Here is a 13,892-nt window from a genome sequence, read left to right as displayed (position 1 = left end):
TACATATATATATATATGTATGTATGTATGTCCAATTGCTTTGACAATACAAATGAATTGAATTGAGAGAGAGACAGACAGACAGACAGACTGACAAACAGAAAAACAGACAGACACAGATACACACACACACACACACACACACAGAGCCAGCCAGCCAGCCAGCTCAGCGATGACATCACGAGCCTCTCTCAGCTGACTGCTATGACATCACAGAGCATGTACATTCCGTTGCTTGCCGTCTGTCAACCACTCAGTCACTGCCAGCCAGACTGGCTGGCTGGCTGGATGGGGGGGCTGCTTGCTGCTGCTGCGTACCTTAGCAAGCTTATTTGCTTGACCGGCCTTCCTCCTCCGCCCACATGCCCACCTATGCCCGATCTGCTGTTCACCTGGATCACAGCTCCGCCCCAACAAGGCAGAGCCTCCCAAAAATGGTACAAACTCACCCACGATCCCCTCCACGGAAAGCTTTAGCAAAAGGCAAAAGCGTTATACGTAATGAAGAGGAACCCGAGTCCAAGACGCATCCGACCAGCCATACATATTTGTGTGTATTAAAGATCACATTTTCTTACATTTAGTTTTTCTGTACTTTATTACATCTTATTGTGATTTATAAATGTATTGTTTCTTTTCCATATGTATGTATGTATGTATGTGTGTGTGTGTGTGTCTGTCTCTGTGTGAAAGTTAGTGTGTGTGTCTGTACGTGTGTGTGCCTGTCTCTGTGTGAAAGTGAGTGTGTGTGTGTGTATGTCTCTCTGTGAAAGTGTGTGTGTGTGGGGGTGTGACAGTGTGTGTGAGTGTCTGTCTGTCTGTCTGTCTTGTTGTCTGTCATATAACTCGCACATCTGTGAGGGCACCATTTTTGCAGAAGAGATGTACACATTTTGGAGCAACATATGCTGCCATCCAGACCTCATCTTTTCCAGTGACGTCCCTGCATTTTCAAAAAGATCACATTTTATTACATTTTGTTTATCTGTACTTTATTACATCTTATTGTGATTTATACTTGTAATGTTTCTTTTCCATATATATGTATGTACAGTGGGGGAAAAAAGTATTTGATCCCCTGCTGATTTTGTACGTTTGCCCACTGACAAAGAAATGATCAGTCTATAATTTTAATGGTAGGTGTATTTTAGCAGTGAGAGACAGAATAACAACAAGAAAATCCAGAAAAATGCATTTCAAAAAAGTTATAAATTGATTTGCATGTTAATGAGGGAAATAAGTATTTGACCCATTTTCAATGCCCTGGCTTAGGGAAGGAGGTTCTCACCCATGATTTGACGGTACATGGCCCCGTCCATCGTCCCTTTGATGCGGTGCAGTTGTCCTGTCCCCTTAGCAGACAAACAGCCCCAAAGCATAATGTTTCCACCTCCATGTTTGATGGTGGGAATGGTGTTCTTGGGGTCATTCCTCCTCCTCCAAACACGGCGAGTTGAGTTGATGGCAAAGAGCTTGATTTTGGTCTCATCTGAGACCACTTTCACCCAGTTCTCCTCTGAATCATTCAGATGTTCATTGGCAAACTTCAGACGGGCCTGTATATGTGCTTTCTTGAGCAGGGGGACCTTGCGGGCGCTGCAGGATTTCAGTCCTTCATGGCATAGTGTGTTACCAATTGTTTTCTTGGTGACTATGGTCCCAGCTACCTTGAGATCATTAACAAGATCCTCCCATGTAGTTCTGGGCTGATTCCTCACCGTTCTCATGATCATTGAAACTCCACGAGGTGAGATCTTGCATGGAGCCCCAGACTGAGGGAGACTGACAGTTATTTTGTGTTTCTTCCATTTGCGAATAATCGCACCAACTGTTGTCACCTTCTCACCAAGCTGCTTGGTGATGGTCTTGTAGCCCATTCCAGCCTTGTGTAGGTCTACAATCTTGTCCCTGACATCCTTGGACAGCTCTTTGGTCTTGGCCATGGTGGAGAGTTTGGAATCTGATTGATTGATTGCTTCTGTGGACAGGTGTCTTTTATACAGGTAACGAGCTGAGATTAGGAGCACTTCAACAGAGTATGAAAGACACCTGGGAGCCAGAAATCTTGCTGATTGATAGGGGATCAAATACTTATTTCCTTCATTAACATGCAAATCAATTTATAACTTTTTTGAAATGCATTTTTCTGGATTTTTTGGCTGTTATTCTGTCTCTCACTGTTAAAATACACCTACCATTAAAATTATAGACTGATCATTTCTTTGTCAGTGGGCAAACGTACAAAATCAGCAGGGGATCAAATACTTTTTTCCCCCACTGTACATACATATATATGGAAAAGAAACATTACAAGTATAAATCACAATAAGATGTAATAAAGTACAGATAAACAAAATGTAATAAAATGTGATCTTTTTGAAAATGCAGGGACGTCACTGGAAAAGATGAGGTCTGGATGGCAGCATATGTTGCTCCAAAATGTGTACATCTCTTCTGCAAAAATGGTGCCCTCACAGATGTGCGAGTTATATGACAGACAAACAGACAGACAGACAGACAGACACTCACACACACTGTCACACCCCCACACACACACACTTTCACAGAGAGACATACACACACACACACTCACTTTCACACAGAGACAGGCACACACACGTACAGACACACACACTAACTTTCACACAGAGACAGACACACACACACACACACATACATACAGGATAACGCCAAACCACATTCTGCCCAGATTTCAAGCGCATGGTTGCATAGGCAGAGAGTGCGGGTGCTAGCATGGCCTGCCTGCAGTCCTGACCTGTCTCCAAATTGAGAATGTGTGGCGCACTAGTGCAAATTAAGACAACGAAGGCCCTGTGCAGTTGCGCAGCTGAGGAAATGCATAATGGATGAATGGGGGAAAATCCCGCTTGCTAAACTTAACCAAGTGGTGTCTTCAGTGCCCAAGTGCTTAATAAGTGTTATTAAAAGAAAAGGTGATGTTACATAGTGGTAAACAGTCGACTGTCCCAACTTTCTTGGTTTCTTTTCACTGCTAATGAGATGCTGTAGAGTGAGTTAGTTATATTGCTTTCAGGAGCTCTAATCGTATTGATGAGTTCATGCAGCATTTTTAATTGAATTTCAAAAAGAAATCCTTGCTGTCTGGCCTGTGTGTATGAGATGTACTCTGTCAATCTTTGGCTAACAACTGAAACATTGGTAGAACAGAAATGGCAACATAAAAAAGAAAAGTACATTTTAAAAGAGCACATTAAATAGGATGAATATACAGTTTTTTACAATCACTTTGTCACTAATTTCAGAACCTTGATGTCATTTTTCAAAACTCTAGACACAAAACTCAAAACGGTCATCACTTGTAACACAGGCTGTCCAATGTTCAAGACATTGCATTGTGCATTCATATCTTTAAAGAAACCTTGCACTTGCAGACTTGTTGGTTCAAATAACTCATTTATCATGAAATACCATAGTAACATAGTAAAACAGAAGATACCGATAGTTTCACTGTGTAGTTGTTCGTACAATCATTAAATATTGTAGTACAAAATATGTGATACATGTTTCATTATGGTACTACACATAAATACATCACTGTAAAAGGACTAGTAGAGAGAATACTACAGACACAGTGGAATCATTGAACAAAATCTGAAATACAATACAATACAATACAATCAAATCACACCATAGGTTTCTTTGAATCCATGCAACAATAATTAGCTACAAAAAAGAACAAAACTACAGTAAAATGTCAACTGCAGTGTTCCTCACCTGGCTTAGTGTAAAAAGCAAAACAAAGGATTGATTACCGTACTTCTAAATTTCCATCAGCCCTGTGTTCAGGTTCAGGTTCTCACAACCATTTTTCACAAGAGGCATCTTGAAACTGAACATACCTGAACATATTCAGTCATCAGCTGCTTCACTCTGTCTGCATTTCTTTCAAAAGGCACACTATACTCTGTGCTACACATTGGTATGCAGTATACAGTCATTTGACAATTGAGAGTAGCCTAATGTTTTGTGCATGCTGAAGACTTGCCGCTTCTCAGTACGGAAATTTCTGATGATTGAGGCCACAGTTGATCCTGAGTTGATTCTGAGGTTTGATTGAATCATTGTAGCTGCCTCAGTCATGGTCATGCCATGATTTACAACATGCTCTACAACTATTTCTCGGATTTCACTGGACACTATTTGCTGTTGCTGCCGCTGTCTGGTCCGTGGCCTTGTCCTCTACCACGTTCCCCCAACACCTCTCAAATGAGGCCCATGGCTGCCTCTCTGGTGAGCCCTAAGCCCTCCTCTATGACGAGGCCCATGACCACCTCTCAGAAGGGGTGCATGTCCCCTTCCATTCCTTTGACCACCACGTCTTCCTCCTCCCACTGCTTTACCTCTATTGTGACCTGGATGACCTGCCGGCTCCATGTTATCACTGTGTTGCTGGGGTGGATAGCACTCATTTCACTCGATACTCGTACCACAATGTGAAATCAATCATCAATAACCAGTTGGCAGTATTGGAAAAGCAATTACAAGGGCCTGCATACATACAGTAATGTCAAATCTGATGTGGAAGAACAATCATCTTCAACCAGGTTGGAGCGTTAGTTGCAATGCCTTTAATACACGCAGCGTGGAGAGGAACAGTGACTCAAGAAGATCCCAAAGTCACTCTGCCTTCATTTTAACAGTCAGAGCTTTTATACACAAAAATCAAAGAGCTGGTTATAATCAGAAAGTCATTACTATGTTATCTTAAAAGTTAGCTAAGCAGAATTTATATCATTATAGGACAGAGTTCATAGATCAACACATGGATTAGGGAGCAGGCACTTCAATCATACTGTTTGACATTGTCTCCAAGATTCTCATCGTAAATAAAAAACAGAAATCAAACTACCTTCTGGCCTGACCTTCTAGCTTGACCTTATCTTTCTTAAGTATACAAGAAAGAAAAACAGGTATTAGAGAAAGAATTTCCAACTTTCCTTCCACACTGAAAACATGGTGTGGAAAAGTGCTACATGATGATGAATGATGATGAAATATTACATCCATAGATAATGTAGTCCAACTGGTTCATGCTCCTCGGTTATTGGTGTCAATGGATCTCATTATCCTGAAACTTTCATTATCGAAACATGGAATACTCTTCGTCAGTTTCCATAAAACTATGAATTAAGAGTAATGCAACAGTCACTTATCATTTTGAGCAGCTGTATCAATTGATAGTTAGATCTTTGTAATGAAATGAATAGACAGTGATCTCAGATGTAATGTGTGAATTGCATTTTGAAATGGTAATTCTTTGATGTTAAGTTGTGTCATTTTAGTTCAATGAACAAATGATCTGAGGTTGATGTGTATTGTATCCAAGCAATTGAAAAATGTGCATTTTGATCATTGGGTGTGAGTTTAGTGTCTAGAGTTTTGAAAAATGACATCAAGGTTCTGAAATGAGTGCCAAAGTGATTGTAAAAAAGTGTTAGAGTTTTGAAAAATGTGCATTTTGATCATCGGGTGTGAGTTTAGTGTCTAGAGTTTTGAAAAATGACATCAAGGTTCTGAAATGAGTGCCAAAGTGATTGTAAAAAAGTGTAATATCAGGGGACAGTGGCTATTAGTGATCTGGCCTTCCGTGGCCTCTGTATTAATGTAACAGGTCACATTGTATGTGTACACTGATACTTGATAGTATAATATAGTACAAGTAAAAAACATACATAGGTATCATAGAAGTATTTTGCAGAAATGATTAAGGATACTTATCAAAATGGAGAGGAAATGCTAAATCCAGTCTCCCCAGGCTGAGCTTCTATTGCTACACCTGCTAAGTGGCTGCTGGCCCCACTATATGGATAGAGCCACACCAAGTACAAGAGTCTCCCCGTTGCTATTTATATCTCCCTATCCAGTCTTCTATACGTGTCAGGGTGGGGTGCCTATTCCCCTGTGTGTGTGTGAAAGTGTGTCTGTGTGTGTGTCTGTAAGTGTGTGTGTCTGTCTGTGATAGTGTGTGTGTGTGTCTGTCTGTCTGTCTGTCTGTCTGTCTGTGAAAGTGTGTGTGTGTGTGTGTGTGTGTGAAAGTGTGTGTGAGTGTTTGTCTGTCTGTCTGTCATGTAACTTGCACATCTGTTAGGGCACCATTAATGCAGAGATGTACACATATTGTTTATTTTCCATATATATGTATGTATGTATGTATGCATGTCCAATTGCTTTGACAATACAAATGCACTGAATTGAGACAGAGAGAGAGAGAGAGAGAGAGAGAGAGAGAGAGAGAGAGACAGAGAGAGAGAGGTGCTAAGGCACATTTGTAACATAAATTAGGGAACATTTGAAACATGCTTAGGGAACATTCATAAGAACATAAGAACATAAGAACATAAGAAAGTTTACAAACGAGAGGAGGCCATTCGACCCATCATGCTCGTTTGGTGTCCATTAATATCTAAGTGATCCATGGATCCTATCCAGTCTATTTTTAAATGTTCCCAAACTTTCAGCTTCTACCACTTTCCATCTTGAATGCCTTGAAGCCCAATTTCCATTTGTGTCCCCTGGTGTGTGTGTCCCTGCTGATCTGGAAAAGCTCCTCTGGTTTGAGGAACCTTTCATGATTTTGAAGACTTGGATCAAGTCCCCACGTAATCTCCTCTGTTCCAGGGTGAAAAGGTTCAGTTCCCTCAGTCTCTCCGAGTAGGACTTTCCCTTCAGACCTGGAATAAGTCTGGTTGCTCTCCTCTGAACTGCCTCTAAAGCAGCAATATCCTTCTTGAAGTGTGGTGCCCAGAACTGTACACAGTATTCCAGATGAGGTTTAACTAGCGCATTGTACAGTCTTAACATTACTTCCCTTGTTTTAAATTCTACACTTTTGACGATATACCCTAGCATTCTGTATGCCTTTTGTATTGCTTCCCCACATTGTTTGGATGGAGAAAGTGAATCCACATAGATTCCTAGGTCTTTCTCATGCATTACTTCATCTAGATCTGTACCTCCCATAGTGTAATTATAGTGGACATTTTTGTTTCCTGCATGTATTACCTTGCACTTGTCCACATTGAATTTCATTTGCGAGGTGTCAGCCCACAACTGAATTTATCTAAGTTCCTCTGAATAGCATGTGCTGCCAAGATTGTATCTGCTGAGCCACCTATTTTAGTATCATCTGCAAATTTGACAAGGTTGCTAAGTATCCCAGAGTCCAGATCATTAATATAGATTAGAAAAAGCAAAGGCCCTAGTACTGATCCCTGTGGAACTCCACTAACAACCTCACTCCAGTTAGAAGTGACTCCTCTAATCTGTTTCCTATACATCAACCAGTTCATAATCCATCTACTTACATTACCCTGAATGCCGACAGCTTCCAATTTGAGGATCAGTCTTTGGTGTGGAACCTTATCAAAAGCTTTTTGGAAATCTAAGTATATCATATCATATGCTTTCACGTGATCTACAGCTGCAGTTGCATGTTCAAAAAAATTTATTAAGTAAGTAAGACATGATCTGCCTCGTCTAAACCCAAGTTGACTATCTCCAAGAATATGGTTTTCATTGAGATGCTCCTCTTATTTTCTGTCTAATCATTTTTTCCAACATTTTACAGGTGATGCAGGTGAGACTGATTGGTCTGTAATTTCCTGGCTCAGTTTTGTCCCCTTTCTTGTGGATTGGTATGAAATTTGCTGTCTTCCAGTCAGTGGGAACATCCCCTGTTCTAAGTGTCATTTGGAATAATCGAGTTAGCAGCCTATACATAATTTCCCTCATTTCTTTAAGTACTGTTGGAAATATCCCATCTGGCCCAGGTGATTTGTTTGATTTTAATTCTGCTAGTCCCTTTAGTACCTCCTCCTCATTTATCCTGATCTCTCTTAGGGTTTGACTGGATTGATTGTCAACCTGTGGCATGTCATCTGTTTCTTCTTTTCTAAAAACCTCTGTGAAATACTCATTTAGAATATTTGACACATCTTGTTCGTTTTCCAAGATACCTCCATTTTTGCTCTTTATCTGTTTCACCTCCTCCTTAATTGACCGCTTGCTGTTGTAATTTTGAAAAAAGCTCATTGCATTGGTTGTAGCTCCAAGAGCTATGTTTCTTTCTATTTCCCTCTTTGCTTTCCTGATCCCTTTCTTAAGATCTCTTTGCAGCTCAACATATTCTATGTATTTTGTTTCATCACCATCCCTTTTGTATGTGCTATACAACATTTTCTTCCTCTTTATATTTTTTTGCATGCCTCTGGTTTGTATGTATGTATGTATGTATGTATGTATGTATGTATGTGTGGAAGGAAAGTTAGAATTTCTTTTCTCACAACTGTTTTTCTTTCTTGTATACTTAAGAAAGATAAGGTCAAGCTAGAAGGTCAGGAGGCCATAAGGTAGTTTGATTTCTCTTTGTTATTTACAATGAGAACCTTGGAGACAATGTCAAACAGAATGACCTACGTGCCTGTTCCCTAATACCATGTGTAGACCTATGAACTCTGTTCTATAATGATATATGTTCTGCTTAGTTAGCCTTTAAGATAACATAGTAATGACTTTCTAGCATGTATGTATGTATGTATATATATATATATATATATATATATATATATATATATATATGTATGAATGTATGTATGTCCAATTGCTTTGACAATACAAATGAATAGAATTGAGAGGGAGAGAGAGAGAGAGACAAACAGACAGACTGACAAACAGAAAAACAGACAGACACAGACACACACACACACACACACACAGAGCCAGCCAGCCAGCCAGCTCAGCGATGACATCACGAGCCTCTCTCAGCTGACTTCTATGACATCACAGAGCACGTACATTCCATTGCTTGCCGTCTGTCAACCACCCAGTCACTGCCAGCCAGACTGGCTGGCTGGCTGGATGGGGGGGCTGCTTGCTGCTTCTGCGTACCTTAGCAAGCTTATTTGCTTGACCGGCCTTCCTACTCCTCTGCCCACATGCCCACCTATGCCCGATCTGCTGTTCACCTGGATCACAGCTCCGCCCCAACAAGGCAGATCCTCCCAAAAATGGTACAAACTGATTCACGTTCCCCTCCACGGAAAACTTTAGCCCAAAATAAGGGACACATTCTGTAACAACATAATGGATGCCCACCCAACCTGTGACAAAACTGAGAAAAAAGAAAAACGCTCAGTCCTCCTGGGGTAGGGACACACAGCCACCCTGGCTGCCCAATATGTCAGCGCCTACCACAGCCTGAGGGACACAGTGACACACGAGCACCGACTGTAAATATAATGTAAATACTCGTTTGTAATGCATGTCGTTGTATTTCAAAAAAGGAATCTGGAAATAGTAAACCTATTTTCTTTATTTGTATGTATTAAAGATCACATTTTATTACATTTTCTTTTTCTGTACTTGATTACGTGATTCATAATTCTATTATTCATTTTCCGTGTATATGTATATATGTATGTATGTATGTGTGTATATATATATATATATATATATATATATATATATATATATATATATGTATATGTATGTATGTCCAATTGCTTTGACAATACAAATGAATTGAATTGAGAGGGAGAGAGAGAAAGAGAGAGAGAGAGAGAGAGAGAGAGGAATATGAGCTCCTAAAAAACATTTGTTTTTATACATAAGCAGATTTAATTTGTCATTTACAAATGAATATATAGCACTATAAACATACACAGAAGACATGGAATAGAAATTCAGAAGAAAAAGTATTCAAAAAATAATAATTTTAATAAAAACACAAAAAGTAGAAAGCAGAGAGACAGTTCAGGAAGAAAAGTCAGAAAAGAAAAGCTGAAGACAAGAATTGGAGGTAAGACCTTTCACCTATAGACACAAATTATTAAACAAAACAATATATATAAATAAAATAAATAAGCATTCTCAGTAGTTGACTCAGCTAATGAAAATGCAGAGCTCACTTTGAATAGAGTGACAGTAGGAGAGAGCCCAACTGCCACTGAGACTGATACAAATCTATCGAACAGCAGTCTGACTGCAGAGCTGCCTTTTGAAATCCGATACCCTGAAGACATTCGCTCTACACAGGCTAAGAAGTACTACAAACAAGCTGTGATGAGAGCATCTCCTGAGACCCTCATCCTAGACTACACCGGTAAAGGAGAAAACAGGGTCAAGAACAATCTACTGTTCTACACCGCCTTTCACAAAACCCTGTGCCAGACATACCCCAATAACAACAAGAGGGGCATTAGCAGAGGCAGGCAGATCTCAGTGCTGGTAGAGAAAGACACAGACAGTGTGATGCTCACTTTTAATGTATACCACAATGGGACCATCATGGTGCAGGGCAGCGAGAGCAGCCTGGACCAATTATCTCTCGGCTTCCACACCTCAAAGCAGCAGACTGAGGTAGAGAAACAAGTGCCAGAGCCGGCCACCCTGCAGTCTGCCCCCAGCCACACGGAGCCAGACAGTGCCCAATCTCCCACAGACTGCCCTCCTGTCTACCCAAAACTCTCCAGCAACATTAAAACACTAAAGGAATGCCTATCAGTGCTGGAGCTGGAGTTTGCGCAGCTCCGGGATGAGATGCACAGACTAAAGATGCAGCACAAGGCTGAGATCCATGAGCTGAGAGCAGCAGTGAGAGACCTGGAGGAGCAGAGTCAAACCCTGAGGACGGAGCTGTGCAGAGCGAGGGAGGAGCTGACCAGGACACCCCAGCACAGCCAGCTAAGGAGCCTGCAGAGCCAGCTGGAGGAGCTAAGAGAGGAGCTACACATCACTGGAGCACAGAGACTACACTGCACTGACCCCACAACACCTCCAACCCCTGACACCTCCAACACTGACACACCCACTGATCCACCCACACTCCCCACCACTCCTGACACCCCCACTATCACCAGACCTGCCACTAATACACAAACCCCTGAAACGCCACTCCCCCAAAACACACCCGCTGCCCCCACCACTTCCGACGCAAACCCGGAGTGGCAGGTCAACACAGAGGTGGTCATTCTGAGCGACTCCAATGGGAAGTTCCTGGATGAGAGGTGCCTCTTCCCTGGGTGAAAAGTGAAAAAGCTTTGGTGCCCGACAGCACAGAGAGCCCTGGAGCTGCTCTCCAAGAGGAGGCTGTGCCAGGTCAAACACATCCTCATCCACACCGGCACTAACGACCTGAGTGCCCGCATGGGCGATGTGGCCTCAGCCCTGAGACAGGTGGCAACGAAAGCCACAGAGGAATTCCCAACTGCCAAAATCACCATCTCCACACTGCTGCCCCGCACAGACATGCCCCTGCACATCATCCAGGCCATCAACGCAGATGTGTCCCGAAGATGTGCCCTCCTCCCCAATGTACACCTGGCACACCACTGAGACATCCAGCCACATCACCTGTATGACCACGACCACCTCAACAAGACGGGTGTGAGGATCTTCGCAAAGGTCCTCAAGGACACAACCCTGTGCCGAAACCCCACACACCCCCACCTCGAGACCAGGAGCAAACCCCCCAGCCCCCGGCCACATCCCCAGCCACCGGCCCCACTCCAGCCCCAGCCCCTGAGACCCCGCGGCCCCACCCCCCATCCCAAGAGGGCCCGTCCAGCACAGCAGAGCGGACAGCCGGGGACCAGCACAGCCACACAGCCACGCAGCAGCGGCTTCCAGAGCCTGGAGGCCCAATGCCGCCCAGCTGGCCCAGATAAGGCAACTCCTCAGTGTCATCTGTACCACACTGCTGAGTTAACTGAGCCTCAACACACATATATATGGTTGTGGAGATGGAGAGTAAGAAAAAATGTAATTTAATTATTCTGATATTTTGATGCAAAGATTAAATCTGTGAGTGATAACGCTACCAATAATAATAATAGAATTCTATACATTATGTATATCCATATATAATTATTAATAGTAATATAATATCAGTTGTAGACCACAAATTAAACTTTCTTATGTAGAAGAGACAAGTATAATAAAATATATTAACATGTCCTTTAAAATAAGCAGTTGGAATATCCAGGGTTTACGCTCCTCAACTTTTGGAATGAAGAGCACAGACCCTGAACTGATCAACACTGTAAATAGTTCAGATGTTTTCATTCTTGTAGAGACTTGGTGCTGTGCAGATATGTCTACATCCTGTCCCAATGTATACAGGGAGCTGATTGTGCCCTCCTATAAAAAACCCAAAGTCAGGTGTGGCAGGGCCTCGGGGGGGATTATCGTGTGGTACAGGGAGGAGCTCCGAGCAGCCCTATGCCCAGTACAGAGAGGAGACACACACCTGCGGTTGAAAATCAGAAAAGACACCCTACAAAATAACACAGATATATTCCTATGTGCAATTTATATGCCACCCGCAGACTCCCCCTACTATAATGAGGAAGGCTTTCAAGAGATTCAAAAAGAAATCTGCCACTTCCAGACCCTGGGCTCTGTACTGCTGTGTGGCGATCTCAATGCCAGGACTGGCAGAGAGATGGACTACATCAATGCAGAGGGGAACACACACCTGTTCTGAGACTCCCCGCTGTGCCACACACACACCTCCACACTGAGACACAGCCAGGACAGCGTGGTAAACAAGAGCGGGAAGCAGGTAGTGCGCCTATGTAAAAGCCTGGGTCTATATATCATCAATGGCAGGACCAGGGGGGACTCTCTGGGGAGATTCACATACTGCTCGGCTCTGGGCAGAAGTGTGGTGGACTACGCCATAAGTGACCTGGACCCACAAGCCATCAATGCGTTTATAGTCAGACAACAATCTCCACTATCAGACCACAGCCAAATAACACTTTACCTAAAAAGATCAGCGCAGCCACAAATCAGAGCCAAACTTCCCACAAAACTGGTCTCCCTGCCCCCCAGTTACAGATGGTCAGAGCCCAGCACAGAGAACTACACAAGAGCCCTGAATAGTGATGAGATTGAAAACATGTTAGACAGATATCAATCCTCACACTATCAAATAAACCAAAACGGAATAAACTCAGCCACCAAAACATTGAATGAAATATTTGAAAGACTGGCTTTAAAATGAAACATTAAAACAATTAAAAACCAAAATATAAAATCGTCTAAAAGAAAAAAAGAACAGTGGTGTGACCAGGAGTGTGAAACTTCTAGGAAACACCTGAGACATCTCTCCAACACTAAACACAGAGAGCCCGACAACCAGGCCAGCTACTGCCAGGCCCTGCGGCACTACAAGCAACTCTTCAGGAAGAAAAAAGACCACTATATGGGCAGAATAAATACCCCAAAAACAAAAAATGAAATACCAATTCAAAATGGAGAAATCTGGAAAACACACTTTGAAAAACTTTACCAAAATGTTGAAAACAATCCAAACCCAGAACAGGTTAAAATATTAAAAAACCTAAATAAATTGGAAGAAATCATTAAGAATAATCAAAATCCCTTAGATAACCCAATTACAAAATACAGGACCTAAAACATCAACTCAAAATCCTCAAACCCAGGAAAGCCAGCGGCCCCGACAGCATCAGCCCTGAGATGCTGAAGCACAGCAGCCCGCAGCTGCAGGAGGTTCTGCTCAAACGCTTTAACCTGGTGCTGAGAGCCGGGTGTTTCCCTGAGGTCTGGAATCAAGGATTGATCACCCCGATTTTTAAAAGTGGAGACAAATTAGACCCCAATAACTACCGGGGCATCTGTGTGAGCAGTAACCTGGGGAAGGTGTTCTGCAGTATCATCAACGCCCGGATACTGGCCTTCCTTACCGAGCACAGTGTCCTGAATAAGAGTCAGATTGGCTTCCTACCAATACACCGCACAACCGATCATATTTACACTCTACACTCCCTCATAAATAAATATACCCAAAACAATAAAGGAAAAATATTTGCCTGTTTTGTAGACTTTAG

The 13,892-nt window shown here is 42.4% G+C and overlaps 1 non-coding gene across 1 annotated transcript; it reads right to left on the bottom strand.

The window, feature by feature from the left end:
* Positions 1-406: 406 nt before the first annotated feature.
* Positions 407-521, bottom strand: LOC136725581 (U5 spliceosomal RNA). The gene has a single exon (XR_010807616.1). It is a non-coding gene; the product is annotated as a U5 spliceosomal RNA (small nuclear RNA).
* Positions 522-13,892: the final 13,371 nt, after the last annotated feature.

The sequence above is a fragment of the Amia ocellicauda genome, unplaced genomic scaffold, assembly GCF_036373705.1.
Source record: "Amia ocellicauda isolate fAmiCal2 unplaced genomic scaffold, fAmiCal2.hap1 HAP1_SCAFFOLD_214, whole genome shotgun sequence".
NCBI lineage: Eukaryota > Metazoa > Chordata > Actinopteri > Amiiformes > Amiidae > Amia > Amia ocellicauda.
Note: the sequence above shows the minus strand (reverse complement) of the source record. Positions and strands in the feature narration are given on the sequence as shown.